We start from the raw sequence: 17,930 nt of genomic DNA on the forward strand, positions 1-17,930 counted from the left end.
CACACTCTGTCTCTGTCAAAAATAAATAAACTTAAAAAAATGAATATATCCATATATATTTATATATCCATAGAACATTTCTCTGGAAGGACCCACTGGTGACCTCTGCAGAGGCAGCCACGTGGCTGGAAGGGAGCAGCAGGAGGGAGATTTTTCACTGTGCATCCTCTTATATCGTTTAGATTTTGACCATGTGGATGTATTTCCTATTCAAAAATAAAATAATTTTAAGATAAGGTGTCTAGGGTCAAGGGAGCTGGGGAAACTGTGTGGCTGCTTCTTGGCAGGGCTTCAGCAGCTAACTCTTCCCTATACACTCTTTGGGCTCTCAAACTTGAAGAACAGAAGGTGTCTCTCTCCTTTTTTCCTCCAGTTTCCCCACTCCAGAAACTGTCTAATCCCCCACACAGGGAAGTACCATAGTCATCCTGCAGATTTTAGCAGCACAAATGAAAAACACTTTCATTTAGGCTCCCACAGCCTATCAGGGGCCATAGGAAAGTAACATATTCACAGCAGGACAGCTGAAGAAAGATACAAAAGGCCATCTTCCCTGATGCCTAGCACCCAAGGCATGACTTCCACAGATTATTTCATCGCCTTCCTGTTACCACTCAGTTTCAATGTATCTCTCCTAGGTTCAGAAAGGCAAAAATATACAAGGTAGAAGGCCTCCTAGAAAATCTGGCCCAGCTTAAGAGTCTATAATATACAAGGAAGAACACATTAAGTGAGAAAAAGTCAGCCCAGCTGAAATTTAATGTCCACATCAAGGCCAGGTGAGAATCAGCCAAGATGGTCTCAAGGGACTCTCCCAGCTTTGGTTCTTGAATAACCACTATCTTATCCTTCAAGAGTTGGCAAAATACTCCACAGACTAAGGCCCTCAAATATTATATTCTTAGATACATTTCTACCTAAACCCTTATGCAGGTCAGCCATACAAAGCTTCTGTACCCTGGAAGCTATGATGAGGTGGGGGTTGATCAAGTGCCTTCAGGGACCCCTCTCTGAAGTAGCTTAAATGGGCAGCACAATTCCCTATCACAACAGTTTAGCATCTTCTCCAACGCTGCACTGCATCCAACATGCAGGATACCAGTAGGACTTAAGCTGCTGTAGAAGGGATGAAAGATCAGTGAACGTGCCTCTCATGGACAAGCAGGATACTTCTGGTGAAGGCCAGGCCCCAGATAGCCCCACTTCCTTGTTCTGTGTCAGAAACAAATCAAGTTTTTAAATTATGTTAACTTAAGCTGCCATGGGCAGCTTTCTTTAGCACTGGATTTCTGGCTGGTAGCTTGGAACTACATAGAGAAAGAACACTAAACAGAGTCTGAAGGCATGGATCCACCACTGCCTAATTATATAGCCTCAGGCTGGTCTCTCCCTCCACTGTGCTTCAGTATCCACATCTGTAAAATGGAGACAATACTGGCCTTAAAGGAAGGATAGGGGAAAGGAGTGAGAACTAAAATGAAAACAAGCTCCTGAATTACCTCTAAACTACCTGTAATAATGACCTGGATGAACTCTTAAGAATCCAAACAGCAGCAAAACATGTTCAACATTTTATGAGACACATTTCACATCCTTTGCCATGATGAATTCTTGTATCCAACAATCCTGAGATTTATAGTTAAGCCCACTTTACAGATTAAAAAAACTGAGGCTTGGAAGACCTTTGGCCACAATGTATAATGGCAAGAAGAAATCTGAACTTGAGCCTATGTAGTCTAGTTCCTGACCCATCCCCTTCAACAAAGCAGGTGAAATAGTCCTGAGCACAAAATGGAATAAGGCACTCTCTTGGGGTCAGCATTCCAGGTTGCTTCCTCTGGCAGATGGCAGGTATAGGTGGTCTGACTTTGCTTTTCCTAGATTAGGAAGAAGTCCTTGCTCCTGATGTCCTCCACTTTTCCTTGCTGCCTAGGGTTCTGAGGAGGCAAAACTGTATAATGTTGCAAACCTGTTTTCTGAGAAAGGATTGACTTAGCACTGAAAAAAATCTGTAAGGTTGAGGGTGACCCCAGTATGACTTTGATCAACCTGACACCATGAGGTTTCCTCTCCCTCACCCCCTTTTCTTTCTATGGCTACTGTGATAGGAGTCAGGCCTGGTTGTTGATGGGCATTGAAAGTAGATTATGGATGGAAGTACAGATTCATGGGTGAAGAATTAGTACGTCTGCAAAGCATTTTCTCAACTTTTAGTCTGAGTTCTTGCCAGCATCTTAGGGATATACTGGCTATTTTGCCTACAGACCAAAGAAGACCCAGACAGAGGAGGGAACCCTGACTGAGGTACACCCTAAGTTTCAAAACAGTGACTGGAATTCATGTTTCTTGATCTCAAATGCAAAGTTGAGAAACAAGCATAGGCCTGTCATAGTCAAGAGTATCCCACTCAGGGTAAGGTTGCTGCTGCAGGGCAGACCTGGCACACTCTAGCTACCTGTCTCTCTGCTTAATACCTTCAATCAACACTGAGTCTAGGGTTCTCTCCTTCCAGCTCCAGCCTTTGGTTACTAAAGGCCAGAAAGGCCTCCCTAGGACATCCCGACCTGATTTCCAGGTTGAGAAATTCTAAAAATAGCAGGTCCTCATTAGTGGGGCCAGATGGCTCAAGCTGTTGTGCCTAGGGGCAGGGTTGTGGTCATTAAGAATGTGGCTATTGAAGTGGCCTGAGGTGATCTCTAAAAATGGTTCCTATTCACTTGACCCAGAAAATCCTACAAAATCATGCAAAGCAAGAGGTTCAAATCTTCATGGTTACTTCAAGAACACACATGAAACTTCCCAGGCCATCAAGAGTATGCATATATGAAATGCCACTAAGTATGTGAATGATGTCACTTTGCAGAAGCAATGTGTGCCATTCCATTGCTACAATGGTGAAGTAGGTAAGTGTGCCCAGACCAAATAGTGCAATGGGACACAGGGCCAGTGGCCCAAAAAGAGTGCTGAATCTTTACTTCACATGCTGAAAACTGCAGAGAGTAATGCTGAACTTAAGGGTTTAGATGCAGATTCTCTGGTCATTGAACACACCCAGGTGAACAAAGTCCCCAAGATGCAGCATAGAACTTACAGGGCTCACAGTTGGACTAACCCATAAATGAGCTCTCCCTGCCACATCAAGATTATCCTTACTGAAAAAGGGCAGATTGTTCCTAAACCAGAAGAGGCAGTTGCACAGAAGAAAAAGATATCCCAAGAGAAACTGAAGAAACAAAAACTTATAGCTCAGGAGTAAATTCTGCATAAAATGCAAATAAAAGTTTTTTAAAAAGAAGAAGAAAATGGCTGTTCTCTCTACCCACCACTGACCCAGAAGAGGCTGGGTCTTAGGCATCCTGCTACTTCCCCTCACATCCTCCCACATACAATTTAGATATACTTGCTGGGGTCCAAGTTGTTACTTCGTTCCCAAGAAAAATGAACTGTGATATTCAGTTACTTTAGGTTGTCTAGGACATCCTTTCACAATCATATCATTCCATAATTGTTTGGAAGTGGATTGGTGGATGGAAGAGCAGGTTCAAGCTTTCTGCGCTGATTAGTGCCAATTTATCTTCTCCATTCTTCTCCATCTGCCTATTAACACAACATCTGAGGGCTCAGTTGCAAATTTTGTTTGCATTGAAGAGACTGCTATAACACATGCCATCTTGAGTATCCATTTTATCCTTGAGCTCACTGCTCTCTGAAGTCTGATTTCACGGATAAAGGAAGGGAGGGCCAGAGCAAACTGATAAAGGCCCACCAGGTGGGGCCAGCACTGGGATGTGCCCACTTGGAAAGCTGGGACAACTAGTTGGTTCTAAGGGTAGCATGTGTTCTGGATCAGAGTGTGCCCCATAGGGGTGTATGGGGCATGTGAGTGTGCCCCATAGGTGTGTTAAAATGTATCTCATCAGGGGAGGGTGATTCATGCAGGTAAGTTCTTTAAAGTATGTATTTTAGGGATAGGAGTGTATTTTCTGGGGGTAGGAGTATATCTGAACATGCATTTCAGTGTGCCCTATGTGTATTTGGGTGTGTGGTCATACCTTATATGCATGCACGTGTGTCCACACATACAAATTTGCATAAGCATGCATCATATGTGCCTTTGTGTGTATACCCTGCCCGTACAGAGTAAGTCCAAATGTGAGTGTACCTCATGATAAACTGAATGTGTGTGTTCCAAGTGTGTCAATGTGAAAGTGTACTCCACACTTGTATCCCATGTGTATCCCAAATGTACCTCACAAAAAGAAAACCTCCAAACTGAACATGAAAGGCAAAAGAATCTAGGGCTACCCTTCATGCATCCCTGGATGATATGATATTTGAGTGGACATACCATAGGTCAAAATAGATGTATCTGAAATGTCAATCAGTAGTTCAATACCAACCTAGCCAGAATTATCTAGTGGCATCTGCCTGGTTTTTTCTGCTATTGACTAACTTTTATAACAAGACCTAGATAGAAACAAAGTGCAGAAGGAATCTTTAGAACAATATCATTGCCAAAGGCCACTTGGTTGGTTGGTTGGTGAATTGATAACAGTTAACTCTACATTCTAAGCTCTTCCTTGCACACCACTGCTTTTAAGAAGCAGCACTGATCTGAGTCAATCAGAGCAATTCTATGAGTCAATTTCCTTAGCCCTAAAATGGGGAATAATCCTGACCTTGCTCACCTCATAGGGTTGTGGAGAAAAGGCCAATGTGGCCAATGTGGCCAATGTGTGTATAGAAAACCATACAATAGTCCTTATCTTCTAGCTCTGCCCTCCAAGAAATGAGAATTTTCCAAACAAAATGATACAGACAAAGGCGAAGAGTGTTGATTTTTTCTAAGTAGGTCATTTGTTAGGAACCTGCAGTTTCCAACACAACTCTTAATTGTATCATGAAAACCCAGTAATGCTCATCACAAATCCTAGCCAAGGACCTGGGGGCCAAGAATTGATTTTTAATTGCCAGGTGCCTCGATGGTTCTGGCTTGATGGACTTGAGAAGGCACTAAATAAAAACACAATTAATTCTGGCTTTCTGCCAAGCTCCTCTTTTAACTTTGCAGGAGACAGGGAGAGAGAAAGCTAGTCTGCTATTCATAGCAATATGTATGTGGCTGGGTGGGGGAGATGGAGCTGGGGTAAGTAAAAGAAAGCCTCCTATAGAAAAAAAATCCAGCTTTCCACCAAGGATCCAAGACATGGGCCAGGTCACAGAACTTTTATACTTTTAATGGAGAGAAGTAAAAGAGTCCTTCATGCTGTGACTGAGAAATAAGGCACAAAGACAATGATATTTGTTCAAGGTTACCCAGTGACTGAGTTCATATTTGCAGCCCCTCTTAAGTCATGTGTATGTCTTTCATTAACAAAACCTTTACAAAGGGCCTACTGAGTGTCACTTCCCTCCATTATAACAGTCACACTGATATTTCTGCCTCAGAGAGTTCTCAGGGATTTACACCCCAATTAACAGAAAAGAAAACGAATTCAGAGAGGCTAAGTACCTTGCCCAAGGTCACAAAACTAAAAAATGACAGATTACTAGTTCAGTGACCATTTGCTTCCCATCACACTACACAGGTTTCCTTCACCATCTGTGAAAATCAAAAGCAGCTTGCAAGCCACAGGTCCAGGAACTCACATCCTTGCTAGGCAATGTTCTAGTTCCAGTACTACTACAAACATACTGTGCTTCCTTGAGTGAGTCCTTTCTCTTTCTAAGCCTTCTAAGCCTAGTTTTCCAGCTTCCACAATGAATTAGATTCAAAATAACTGTAATACCCCTTTTCTAGAAGATACAGCCATCTGGAATGACTTTAAAAGGCACTATAACTTCCAGAGCTTGAGCCCAGATCAGATGTTATATGACAATGACTCTTTGAGTCTCATTTTTCTCATCTGTAAAATGATATTTCCTGTCCTTACTACTTCACAGGACTACAGAAAACATCAAGCGAGATAATTTGTAAAATCCCTGAAAAGTGTAAGACAGTGTTGATTCTTGACAATCAAGAATCAAGCAAGCATTACTAGCCCCAGTTGCCTTTCTCTAAATCCAAGTACAGAAAGTGTCTATGTGCATTTTGTCCAATAAATCTTCCTGAGTCCTCCTGTGCAGTTCAACCTTGATTCTTAAGACAAGCAGTTCATTTGGTTGCAAGGTCTAAGGGAAATTAATAAATCCCTCCACTCCCTTTGGGCCCTAACCACAAAACAGTCTCATAGTTTTGCCTTTGTTCTGACCCCCCCCCCCGCCCACTATACTAGGTCTACCACAGCCTCTCCTAGGGTCACCTGGCTCCCCACTGCCTGCCTCTTTCCCAATGTCAAAGCAGCCACTACTGCCCAGACCTCCTGCCAACCAGCAGGGTTCACAAAGGGAGGAGAAAGGAAGAGAGTGGGCAGAGGAGAGGCTGTGGGAGGTACAGCTAAAAGTAGCTGCTGTCTTTAGGCACCACATTCTGAGGGGGTGGGGGTGGGCACTTAGCACATTCTTCCTGCAGCCAGCTGGGCATGGAGGTGCATGGCTCCCCCTCCTCTAATGAAGGCAGGCAGGCAGAGTTCAGAGCTTCCAGAACCATTCCCAGAGCTGTTTATGGATATGCAGTGCTGGCCTCTTCTGGACCCTGAGGATAGATGTTTGCACAGCACAGGGCTGCATCCAGGGCTCCCTCCCTCAGGAGAACTAATGTAGTCTGCATTGCAGGAGATTCTATGATTTCCTATCCCTCACCTCACTGCCTGGCACCCCAAGAACTACTGACAGGCCTGCTCCCCTCCAGGAGGTTACATAATACTACTGTTCTCCCAGTTTCTCTATCAACTTGCTTTCTCCAGCCAAACTCGAGAGTGCATTCAGGTCTCTGATCTAGCCAAAGGAGCACTGAGCCAGCACCCCATAGCAGAGGTAGCAGGTTACAGAACATAAAGTCCTGATTTGAGGACTCAGGATCCCAGGCCCATCATTGAAACCTTGGACAAGTCCCTTTTCCCTTCAGTGACTTACTTTTCTCACTTGTAAAATAGGAATGCATGCTATAGATCTCCAAGGTATTCTTATCTCTGTCCCTTTGTGATTCTCTGTGAATCCTGCCCACTTAAGTGAAAGAATTACCTCTCCTACCTAAGTTTGTCCTATTTTCTAAGCAGTCTGTCTGAGCTGGGCAGAGCCATTCCCACTGTCCTAATCCCAATTCCCCTAATAAGTAAGGTCTACTCTGGCAAGATTCTAGACTCTGTCCTCCACCTCTGTCCTAGGCCCATTTCAACCAAACTAGTTCTGCTTTTTCCTGTTCTATATAGAAGCTTCTGGCTCAGATTTCATTTGAAAATATGGTTCTTCTATTGAATTCACTCCTCATTTTAATGACATGGGAACTGAGGCCTAGTGGGGAATGGCCTTTATCCCCTGGTGGGAAAGTGGCAGCAAGGTAGGAACAGAGCCATGGCTTGCTTCCAGGGGTCCCAAGACAATTTCCAGTGTTTTTATTTCCTACTGAAGGTATGCCTTCCATATAGTGTCTCTGCTATGCATGCACAACTTTCCTTCTTCTCTGCTACCAACTCTTGACTTTGATGCTCAAAGACCAAATGGCCAATTCTTGCCAAGGGAAACTAGCACAGAAGAATGATAAGGGCAAGAAAGAACTGACCTCAAACACACCCTTAATATTTCCTTTTCCTCCAGGTTGCCCCTTCACCCCTTTCTTCTAAGTTTCCTCATGAGTTTTGCTCTATGTCAGTGGAACCCCTTCAGTTCTGAGTCATGACCACATTCTGACCACAGAGCCCACTATGCAGGACACACTGGAAGAACTACAGGATATAGTGCCGAGAGGCTTGGTTTCTAGGTCAGGAACTACCACTTCCTGAACTGTGTGTCCTTGAGTGAGTCACTTAATCTCTCTATGCCTCAGTTTCTTCAACTACTTCCAGGTTTTAAAAGGAGCCAAGGATAATGAGAAAGAATGAAATATGGCCTTTTATATCAACATGGATGGAACTGAAGAGTGTTATGCTAAGTGAAATAAGTCATACAGAGAAAGACAGATACCATATGTTTTCACTCTTATGTGGATCCTGAGAAACTTAACAGAAAACCATGGGGGAGGGGAAGGGAAAAAAAAGTTAGAGAGGGAGGGAGCCAAACCATAAGAGGCTCTTAAAAACTGGGAATAAACTGAGAGTTGATGGGGGGTGAGAGGGAGGGTAAAGTGGGTGATGGGCATTGAGGAGGGCACCTGTTGGGATGAGCACTGGGTGTTGTATGGAAACCAATCTGACAATAAATTTCATATTAAAAAAATAAAAGGAGCCAATGAAATGACTAGAGAACTTTTTCCAAATTCTTATTAACAGTAGTATTAACTAAATAAATGGCTACTTAAAATACCACAGGAAGGGGCTCTGGGCTGTCAAAGTAGCCACACCCATTCCCTCTTTCCCAGACAGACCTACGAGGCTGATATTTTATCTATAAGAGGCAATTCTCAATTATCCATGCAACATGTCTTTTTAAAGACTGCTAAATCTCAAACTGGAATCTTTCTGCCACTCAGTTCACTGTTGGGCTCTCTTCCCTGCTGGCAGCCACTGTGTGCTCAATGAATACAACCTTTTAGAAGAAACCTAAGCCAAATATAATTAGGAAAGCAGATCCATTACCCCCACCCCAAATCACCCTATGTATTCCAAATCAGCTAAAAAGTATCTTTTGGATTACCTGCTGGTTTTGAATAATAATATCCTTAATCATTTTGATCATTTTTATTAATCACAAAGTAAGCACACATCATTAGCCAGAAGAAATCTTTGAAGCTATCTAATCCTCCTATCCTATCTTGCAGATGAGGAATCCAAATTTCAGAGGGGAGAAGTAATTTACCCAAGGTCACACAGCAAAGGAACAGAATCTTCCCTACTATTACAGCAAATGCACAAGGACTCTTTTTTCCTGAAGGGTTCAAACCATCTCACAGCTGATAATTTTAAATCTAAATAGGTCCCCAGACTACTCACTCTCTAGGGTTGAGTCCTTTTTAGAGTGGGCACAAGCCCCTCAAATTCATCAAGGCCCCCACAATCCTAGAATAAAATCTCACCATCTGTGAAGCCTGCCTATTCATGTGTGCAATAAGCTAGATTCAGGCTGAGCTGACATTTCCTTTTAACATAGCAGTCATTATCATCCCTGGCTGAACATTACTGTTACCTCAAGGAGCTTTTAAAAAAATATTGATGCCATGGCCACCAGATCTCCAGAGATTCTGGGAATTGTTGTTAGTTTTGTTAACTTCCAAGGTGATTCCAATGTGTGTCTAGGGCTGAGAACCACTGGTTAATAAAACAATTCAGCCAACCAAGGCAAACATGCACAAAGATGTTCCCAAACTTTCTCAAAACCAAATATATTGTTTTAAAGCTACATCTATGATGCCCTGTTTTTCCAAAAAGGGGAAAAGAAAAGTGATGGTACACAAAATCTACAGTTGTGGCACTGGCCCTCAGCAAATCCTGGACCTAGTTAAGAAACATATAGTTGATGGGTACTGAAAGAAAATAGGGAATTCTGGAGCCTGAAATAGGATTTACCAGGATTAAGATGCCAAGTGACTCATACTCCTTTCTCTGATGAGGTCATTGGCTTGGTAGATGATTGATAGAAACCTAGAATACATCTTGATTTCTACAAAGCATACAAATCTATCATGACACATTATCCTCATTAACATGTTGGTAAGATAAATGAGGGTAGAGCCCAATGGATTCTGCACTGGTTGACCAGATATATACAAAAGTTAATGGGCTGTAATTCCAAGAAGGGGCTCTGGTGAGATTACCCCCATCATATTGAACATTTCTTTGAATCAACAATTTGGATAATACTTATTCAATTTCCAAATGATGCAATGATAAAATAAACTGTTAGTCTATTTCATGACATAAAGAAAAAAAAATTTAAACCCCTCCCCAAAAGCAAGAATAGACCAACCAAGGGAAATAAAGTTTAACTGATGCAATGTTAGAAGAGACTGCTAATTTGTTGCACAGTATAAAGAAACTTTTTTAAAACCCATAAAAAGCTAGAATGGACTAACCAAACAAAATAAAATTTAATGAATTTGGTTTAAAAAAGCCTCAAAGAACCAATTTCACAACAGAGTAGAAGATTGGACTAGACAGCAAAGCATTTGAGCTTACAATCCCAAAAGGTAGTACAATGGTTCCTAACGCTGGCTACACATTTGAATTACCTTAGGGAGCCTTAAATTTGAAATTTAGAGGGAAAAAAAGCTGTCAAGGACCTATCCAATTAAATTAGAATCTCTCAGAGTGGGGACCTGGCATGGATATTTAGGAACTCCCCAACTGATCTGAATGTTCAGGGAGGGCTGAGAACCAGTAGAATGCTACATTATTAGATATTTCACAGATAGATCAAAGTCCCTTTGTACTTCATCCTCATCAAGTGGCATCTGGAGTAGCATAATCAGTTCTGAGCAGCACATTTTAAAAGAAATATAGAAAAATAAGAGTACTTTGAAAGGAAGGACAATTGTATGAAAACGGCAGTTCCTTCAAAACATTTTGTATTTTAGTCTTCACCAATTCACACTGCCTTTCTCCTTAAAGATCCCAAATATTAAGTTTTCATAAGACTAAAGGAAACCCTTTGATGTATATTCAAGATAAAAAGTCAGTATATTATTTAATAAGGAATTCTGTGCAAAATTGCTGTAAAAATGAAAGGTACGAAAAAGTACTAAAAATGTAAGCAAGCAAACTTGAGGAAGCTAGTATGACTTCAGGAATGACTCACACACCTCCCTCTTTACCTGACTTCATTCAGCTTCACACTAGCTGGAAATGATCAACTCCAACTCTCCCCACTCTCCATTTGAAAGGCAGACCCACGTCCATCTCACCAATGTCTCTGACCTTTACTTACCTCATCTGTAACACAGGGAAAAACAATCATCTCTACCCACTGCACAATGCTGATGTAATGCACAAAATTAGAAAATATGTAAAATTACTTTGTAAACTCCATAGGCCATGAACTGACAAGGGGTCACTAGTAACTGTCATTACTGGACTGTATCCCAAGTCTTCTCTATCTTCTAGGCCTTTACCCCTTAATAGTTTTTCTACTTTGTGCTTTGGTGCCAGGGCAAAGCACAGTTAACTAAATACTCTTGAGAGTTAGACCCACCTAATGACAGGAGACACTCTAGGCAGATATCAGAAGAGCTAAGCTTTGATCAAGGATTCTTAGAAAATCAGAGCCTCAGTTGGACTTAGAAGAAGTTGCAGAGTTACAAATAAGAGCTAGAGAATATAAGATTCCCCACCTCTATCCCACTTCTTGAGGCAAAGCTAATGTGGGGCTGGATCCAGATGCTTTGTGTGAGATCTTCTGAGAAGGTGGTTATTTTGGAAGAATAGGTTCAAGTCCCAATCATGTGTTCATCCAGAAAAACACTCCATAGGCCAAAGGGAGCAGAGGCCAAGATAACAGACAAGGCTGGAAGGACATGCTTTAGCACCATCATTGCAACTGTGAGATTGTGCCCTCTAGTCAGAGCCAAGTGCTCTCAATCTGGGCCTCACCACAGGGCAGAAGAGTACCTCACTCACAGGTTCACTGGAATCTCTCAGCTCCCTAAACACTTAATCACCACACAAGTGAATGAGAAAATCAGCCAAGGTCCAAGACCTGTTCACCAGCCCCACAATCAAAATGGTCTTCCTATTTGCCCAGCCTTCCATTTAGAAACTATTCAGAGACCAACAACCTAGAAACAAAACTCCCCAAACTCCACATTACAGCCAAGTTGGGCATTTTCCTAAGCCACAGACAAAATTGGGGCATACTACACAAATAGATGCTACAGGTTCTGGCAGGGGCTGTCTCAATGGGGGAAAGGCACTGCTCAGTTTGTTCCTACCACACTATCCCTCCACCTCCTCCCTGAATCAGGCAAAAGTCAGAGTGGAAAAAAAATATTTTTCAGGGCCTACAGACTTCCTTGCACTGAAATCTGGGCTGTGAAATGACTCAGTTAATCTTAAGAAGGCATTTGAAAGAAAGGAGAAAGGAATTTGAACCCAGGAGCTTTCCAATAAACAGTCCCCATGGCTAAAAGTCGGCTAGGCTCTGTATGCCTTCTGTGGACATGTTTTCTAGGCATCTGCAGGCAATGAGGATCTTGTTCTTTTTTTGTCCACTTCCCCAAAAGCATCTCTCTAAGTCTTGCTGGGCTCCAGCTCCCATTTTCTAGAGGCCTTTGTGCCTGGACCTTTAAAGGGTGGGCTCTGGAGCTCAGCAGGAACTGAGTAATGCAGGAGGTTGCTAGGATACTGGTAAAGGGCTGTTCCAGAATCCCCTGGTGGGGAGCTGGAGGGGAAAATTTCTGAGCTAGAATTTTGTCCATCCTAAGAGCAAAATCCTATCCTCTACCCAATGCAGTCAGAGAGGAAGAAAGGGAACTAGAAACTTAGTTGGGAAAAGATGGGATAAATCAGAGAGGAAAAGCCCTCTTCTCTTCCATCTCCCCTTCCACAGTAGGAATGGGGGCAGAGTAGATGAGGCTATATCAGAGGGGAGAGTAAATGGAGAAGGGAGAAGATGAAGAGACAGAAGAGGGAGGGTAAAAAAGTAAAAATGCAGAGGGTTCCGCTCTTCTGGGCTGCATTTTTCATATTCTCCCACTCTTCTCTTTTTGCATATCCTCACAAGTCTGAAGGAGAAATGCCAAACCTTTAGGATTCACACAAGTAAAAAGCCACACTGCCAACTTTGGTTCTCTACTTCCCAAACTCCCTTTTAGCTGCTCTTGGGTGGCCTGCCATCTGGCTAGCAACATCCCCTTACTTGCCTAGAGATAAGTTAATTTGAAAAATGCTTACCCATTTTGTCAACTAAATTACTGATGGAAATACCCCTTTAGCCTGAGGGGTTGTGAAGTAGCAGGAGGAGTGGTAGGGGAAATACCCATCCAGTCTGGCACCAGTCAAATCTTTACAGGCCCTAGCACAAGGAGCCCATTCAGAACTGTGGAACACTCAATGCATGCCCTGCTGTTTTTCCTCATTCCTAGCACAACCAACCCCCAGCAACATTCAAGAATGTACATCCTATCCCCTACACACACACACACACACACACACACACACACACACACACACACACAGAATGGTGTGCATACACACCACAAACATACTGTCACATACCCTACACACATACATTTCCAAAGGTTCTCTGCCAAGGGTCTGTCAGGCACTCAGAGGTGAAAGTTGTGGCATTTCATAACACTATTTTGTCACAAACCTGGCTCAAAGACTAGACTTACAGAACTCTTCTCACCTTAAAGGGTGGGGGAAAGCAAAAAGCATTCCATTGCTGTAATCCAGTTTTCTTCCCACACAGCTAGGTAAAAAAATCTCTTAGGTAAAACTTAAGTTTCACCAGATACCAGCAATAAGGCATTTCCTCCCTCCACCCCATCACCCATTGCTTAACATTTCATTTTTCTTTTCACTTGTCTTTCCAGTTGATCGTCCTCTGATTTCAAGTGCATATGGGCACCCAAAATCACAAAACGCAATAACTTGGAGGTTACCTAATCCAACCATCCCCAAAAGCCAATGTTACAGGGAACCCCAAACACATTGAGAAGGAAAAAAAATTCCCAAGGTCAAATAACTGCTCAACAGACAGAACTCAAGTCTGTAGCTGCCCAGCCTGGAGATTTTCCTGTCCAATGTGTCTCAAAACAAAGTGTCCAGCCAAAATATAAGCTTACTTTAGATAATACCACTAGAACTAAGGATGTGTGTGTGGTGGGGGCGGGGGGGTGATGCTCACAAGATTCTCTTTGCAAAGAAACAAGTTCAGGTCAATCCAGACCTCCCCAAAAAAAGGGACCGAAAAGTAAATAATAAGAATTAATACCACCAAACTTCCCAGATCACGCTTATACTATGGTACCAACAGAATTAAAAACAAACAAAAACAAAAACAAACAAACAAACAAACAAAAAAAACCTCTTTTACCCAGATCAAGCCAAGAGCACACCCTGAGGCTCAAAACCTCTTCGGAGGACATTAAATAATACTTTCTGGGTTCTGAGGTCAGGGCAATTTCGAGAGCCCCCCTTCACAGCCCCTTTCCCTTCATAGTCATTTCCAAAAATATTGAACAACAGGATATGGAACCTGACAGCACAATGGCAGCAGTTTCGTACATCACACAGGAGTAGTCGCCCACATGGGTACAGGGGGAACATGCATGTATACTGTATGTGCCCTGATTCATTGCTACATGGGCCAGAAATGGCACTATTTCATTGCTACATGGGCCAGAAATGGCACTATTTCAAGTCAGGTAAACACAGAATGAGGAATACCTGCCAATCAGTGGGTGGAAGTGGAGAGAAAAAAATATGCACATTGGCATCACAGACAATTTTTTCCTGGCTTTTCCAAAGGTGTTCTCAGTGGAAAGAGAAATATAAAATAATAACAATAGCAATAATAACTACAACCACCACCATCTGACAGAAATGCAAATATATGTCAAAATTGAATGTTACTTGTAGTTCATGCCTTCCCCAGCTCTCATCCCATTCCATCCAGACTTTTTTGGAGGGGGAGGGTGCTCAAAACTCTCAATTTAGCATGATACATACTTTCATTTTGTTATGGATATCTTTCAATTAGCGAGACCTCTGATCTTAAAGAACAAGGAAGCAAACAAAAACCATCACTTTCTCATTAGCACTAGCAAGTTCTATTTAAAATGTAGTTCAAGAACATCATGTAAATGAGAATATCCAAAAGAGGCATATACAAATACCATTATTCCCAGGGTGGGTAAAGAGCTGGCTTTTGTTGTTTTTCAGAGGACACGCAGAAAAAAATCCACAAACTCAAATCCAATGGTACAATCTTCTCTGGGAAAAGGAAGTTAAACAGCTCTTATCAAGGTCTTCTCTTGCCAATTCATAAAGATCAGAGAAGGCTTTTATGTCAGTCTATGATTCCAAAGAAATTGACATTAAATGTTTTAATAAATGCTTTAAAGGTGGCTTCTTTCCAGACTGTAAACTGTGATCCCTGAACAGCAAATTGAGAGTCAAATGACACAGTCACCAACTGCCAGCTCACTGCACCCCACCGCATCACTTCTCAAATTCTCACTTCTCATTAGAAACTAAAGAATAATTTTCCTTAAATTCATTCCTTGTATCGATTTTTTTCCCTCTAAACATCCAGCACAGGGCTGTCTTTCCTAAGATGTCAAAAATCCATCACGCTCTTCCCACAACCCCCCTTTCTCCACAAACAAACCCAAATTCACTCCTGATGGCAGGAGAAAATTTTTGACTAAAATTCCCTGATGGAATTTAAAGGTAGTTTTCAAGAAAATGAGTTGACAAGACACCACAAACAGCAAAGCCACTGTTTAAGGACACAGATCTTGCTCCGTGAACGTCACATAGATGGAGAATGCACACACACATGCACACTCAAATAGAATGCATTTCTTTATCAACAATTTTACTCAAGCAATAAGCAACTACATTCACAGGCATATTTAAAAGACAAGACATGACAAAAGATTTAGGGAGAGATAATATACCAACGTCATACATATCACAGCGAGGCCATGTTGAAGCTCAAAACGTTTTCCCCCCTGAGTAAGAAAGCTTGCTCTTTCTCTCCCTTCCTTTCCCTGTCACTGTCTGTCTCTGTCTCTCTCTCTCTCTTTTTTTTCTCGGTGGTTCTCGGGATGAAATCAAAGCGAGAGTTCGCCACAGCTCAGGAGGCTGGACTCCATTCAGCGCGTTCCCAGGAAAAACATGAGTATGACATTGACAAGCAGGAGGACTACAATCACGGCAAAAACAACTACAGTTTGCACATCCAGGGTCATGGTGCAATGCAGAACACTGTAGTGTTCCAAGTGGGGGGCCGGCAGATTGGGAGATGTCAGTCTCTGTTCTGTCAGACTGTCCATACAGCCACCATGCTAAAAAGGAGAGGAGGAAGTCGGATGGTTGGGGAAGGGCTGGGTCTGGCGCCCGAGTTTGGTATGGGGTGGGGGGGGGATGGGGACAGGGGAGATGGCTTTCCCCCTTCTCAGGATTGGGCTGATCTTTCCTCCCTAGCTGAGAAATCTTAGCTCACGCTGAAGTCGGCAGAGTCCAGCATTCTCTCTCAGGCGCCAAGGAAGAGGCAAAATCCTGGCTTTCAAAGGGAAATGCGGGAGGAACCAGTGTGAGGTTCTCAGGCGCCTGATCGGTCTGTCCGGGCGTGCGTCTCCACCTGTTCGGCTATAAGTCAGTCTCAGTCTCCCCCTACTCCCTCTGTATCGCTCGCTTTCCTAGCTTGCTCGCTTTTCTAGCCAAGTTGCTCGCTCTCTCCGCGGGGTTCCCGGTAGCCAGCCTCTCATTTAAAACCTGCCTTGCTGGTTCTCTCCCTCTCCTCTCCCCACCTCCCCCCCTCGGCCGTAGGCGGCCTTTTTATTCACCTAGCTACTGTGGGCGCCTGCGTGAGGCACGACCCGTGCTGCTGACAGTCCCGCGGGCCAATAGCAGGTGCTACAGCCTCGCGTTTACTCGCTGCGTTGGGCGGGACTTAAGCTGGCGTGCTAGCGGCGGTAGCCAATCGGCAGGCCCAAGCCCCCGCCCCGGACTAGCTAGAGCCAAAGGCCGCGGTTCTGGTATGGGGGTGGGGAGCTTGTTGGGGGTGCGTTGAGGGGTATGTAGGGAGGGGGAATGGAGGGAGCACACGAAAGTGGGAGGAAGGGAGAGGGCATGGAAGGGAGAAAGGGAAAGAGGAATAAGGGGAGGATTATGGGAAGCAGGGGGAAAGAGAAGGAAAGAGGAGGGAGAAAATATAGAGGATAAGATGAAGAAAGAAAGGTGATGGAAAGTAAGGGGGGAAAGGTTGAAGAAAAAAATGAAAAAAAAAAAAAGGATAGGTGGGGAGGAAGCATGCCTTGGCAGTCATGTTTTTTGGATTCTGGGCCAAGAAGAAAGCAAAGGTGTCTTTGGCCACTGTTTAAGTATTTATAGACAACTCGTTTTTTTTTTTAATTTTTTTAATGTTTATTTATTTTTGAGAGAGACAGAGACAGAACGCGAGTGGGTTAGGGGCAGAGAGAGAGGGAGACACAGAATCTGAAGCAGGCTCCAGGCTCCGAGCTCTCAGCACAGAGCCCGACACAGGGCTCGAACTAACGGACTATGAGATCATGACCTGAGCCGAAGTCGGATGCTCAACAGGCTGAGCCACCCAGGCGCCCCTATAGACAACTCTTAATTAGCTGTGCACATTAAAAAAAAAAATCAGTGCTGTGGATAGAACCACAAGGACACACTACAAATACACACTGCCATCCCTCCATTTACAGGTCAATTTCCTTTCCTGGTTATGGTTTCTTTAGACTATGACTGTTTGCAGCTAAGTACTGTGAAGGGAAGCCAACTTTGCAGTGGAAAAGCTTCTACAAAATTTGAAATGTACTTGTAATCACTGTGCTCCTGCTCTGTGTTCCTGACCCTATATCTGGAACTAGGGGGAAAGCACTCGCTAGAGACAAAGATTTCAGATTTACTCCCAGCCCAAATTCAGCCTTGCTTTATGACTTTTGGGCCACTCCTTTCCCCTCTCTTGGCCTCCATCTCCCTTCTGTCACATGAAGACTTAGACCTATCAGAAAGTTCAGTGACACCTCAGAAAAATACATGCAATTTCAGCAGGCTCCTGGGCCCTCAAGAACCCAGGACTCCTTTATACAGATCTCTGAAGGCCCTTCTTCCTCTTTCTTTCAAAAACTATAAAAGTGAATAGATAGATATTGGTGGAGGGGGCAGGAACTAGATTAAACAGGAATAGAAATTAAATTCTGGAAC

General features: G+C 43.2%; 1 protein-coding gene and 1 pseudogene across 1 annotated transcript in view; one reads left to right on the forward strand and one right to left on the reverse strand.

Annotated features, from left to right (window-relative positions):
* ARHGEF9 (Cdc42 guanine nucleotide exchange factor 9) overlaps positions 1-17,930 on the reverse strand; it is a 202,813-nt gene that overhangs the window by 160,022 nt on the left and 24,861 nt on the right. The window lies entirely within an intron of this gene.
* LOC125932184 (60S ribosomal protein L17-like) lies at positions 2,801-3,256 on the forward strand (annotated as a pseudogene).

Source organism: Panthera uncia, chromosome X (assembly GCF_023721935.1).
Source record: "Panthera uncia isolate 11264 chromosome X, Puncia_PCG_1.0, whole genome shotgun sequence".
Lineage (NCBI taxonomy): Eukaryota > Metazoa > Chordata > Mammalia > Carnivora > Felidae > Panthera > Panthera uncia.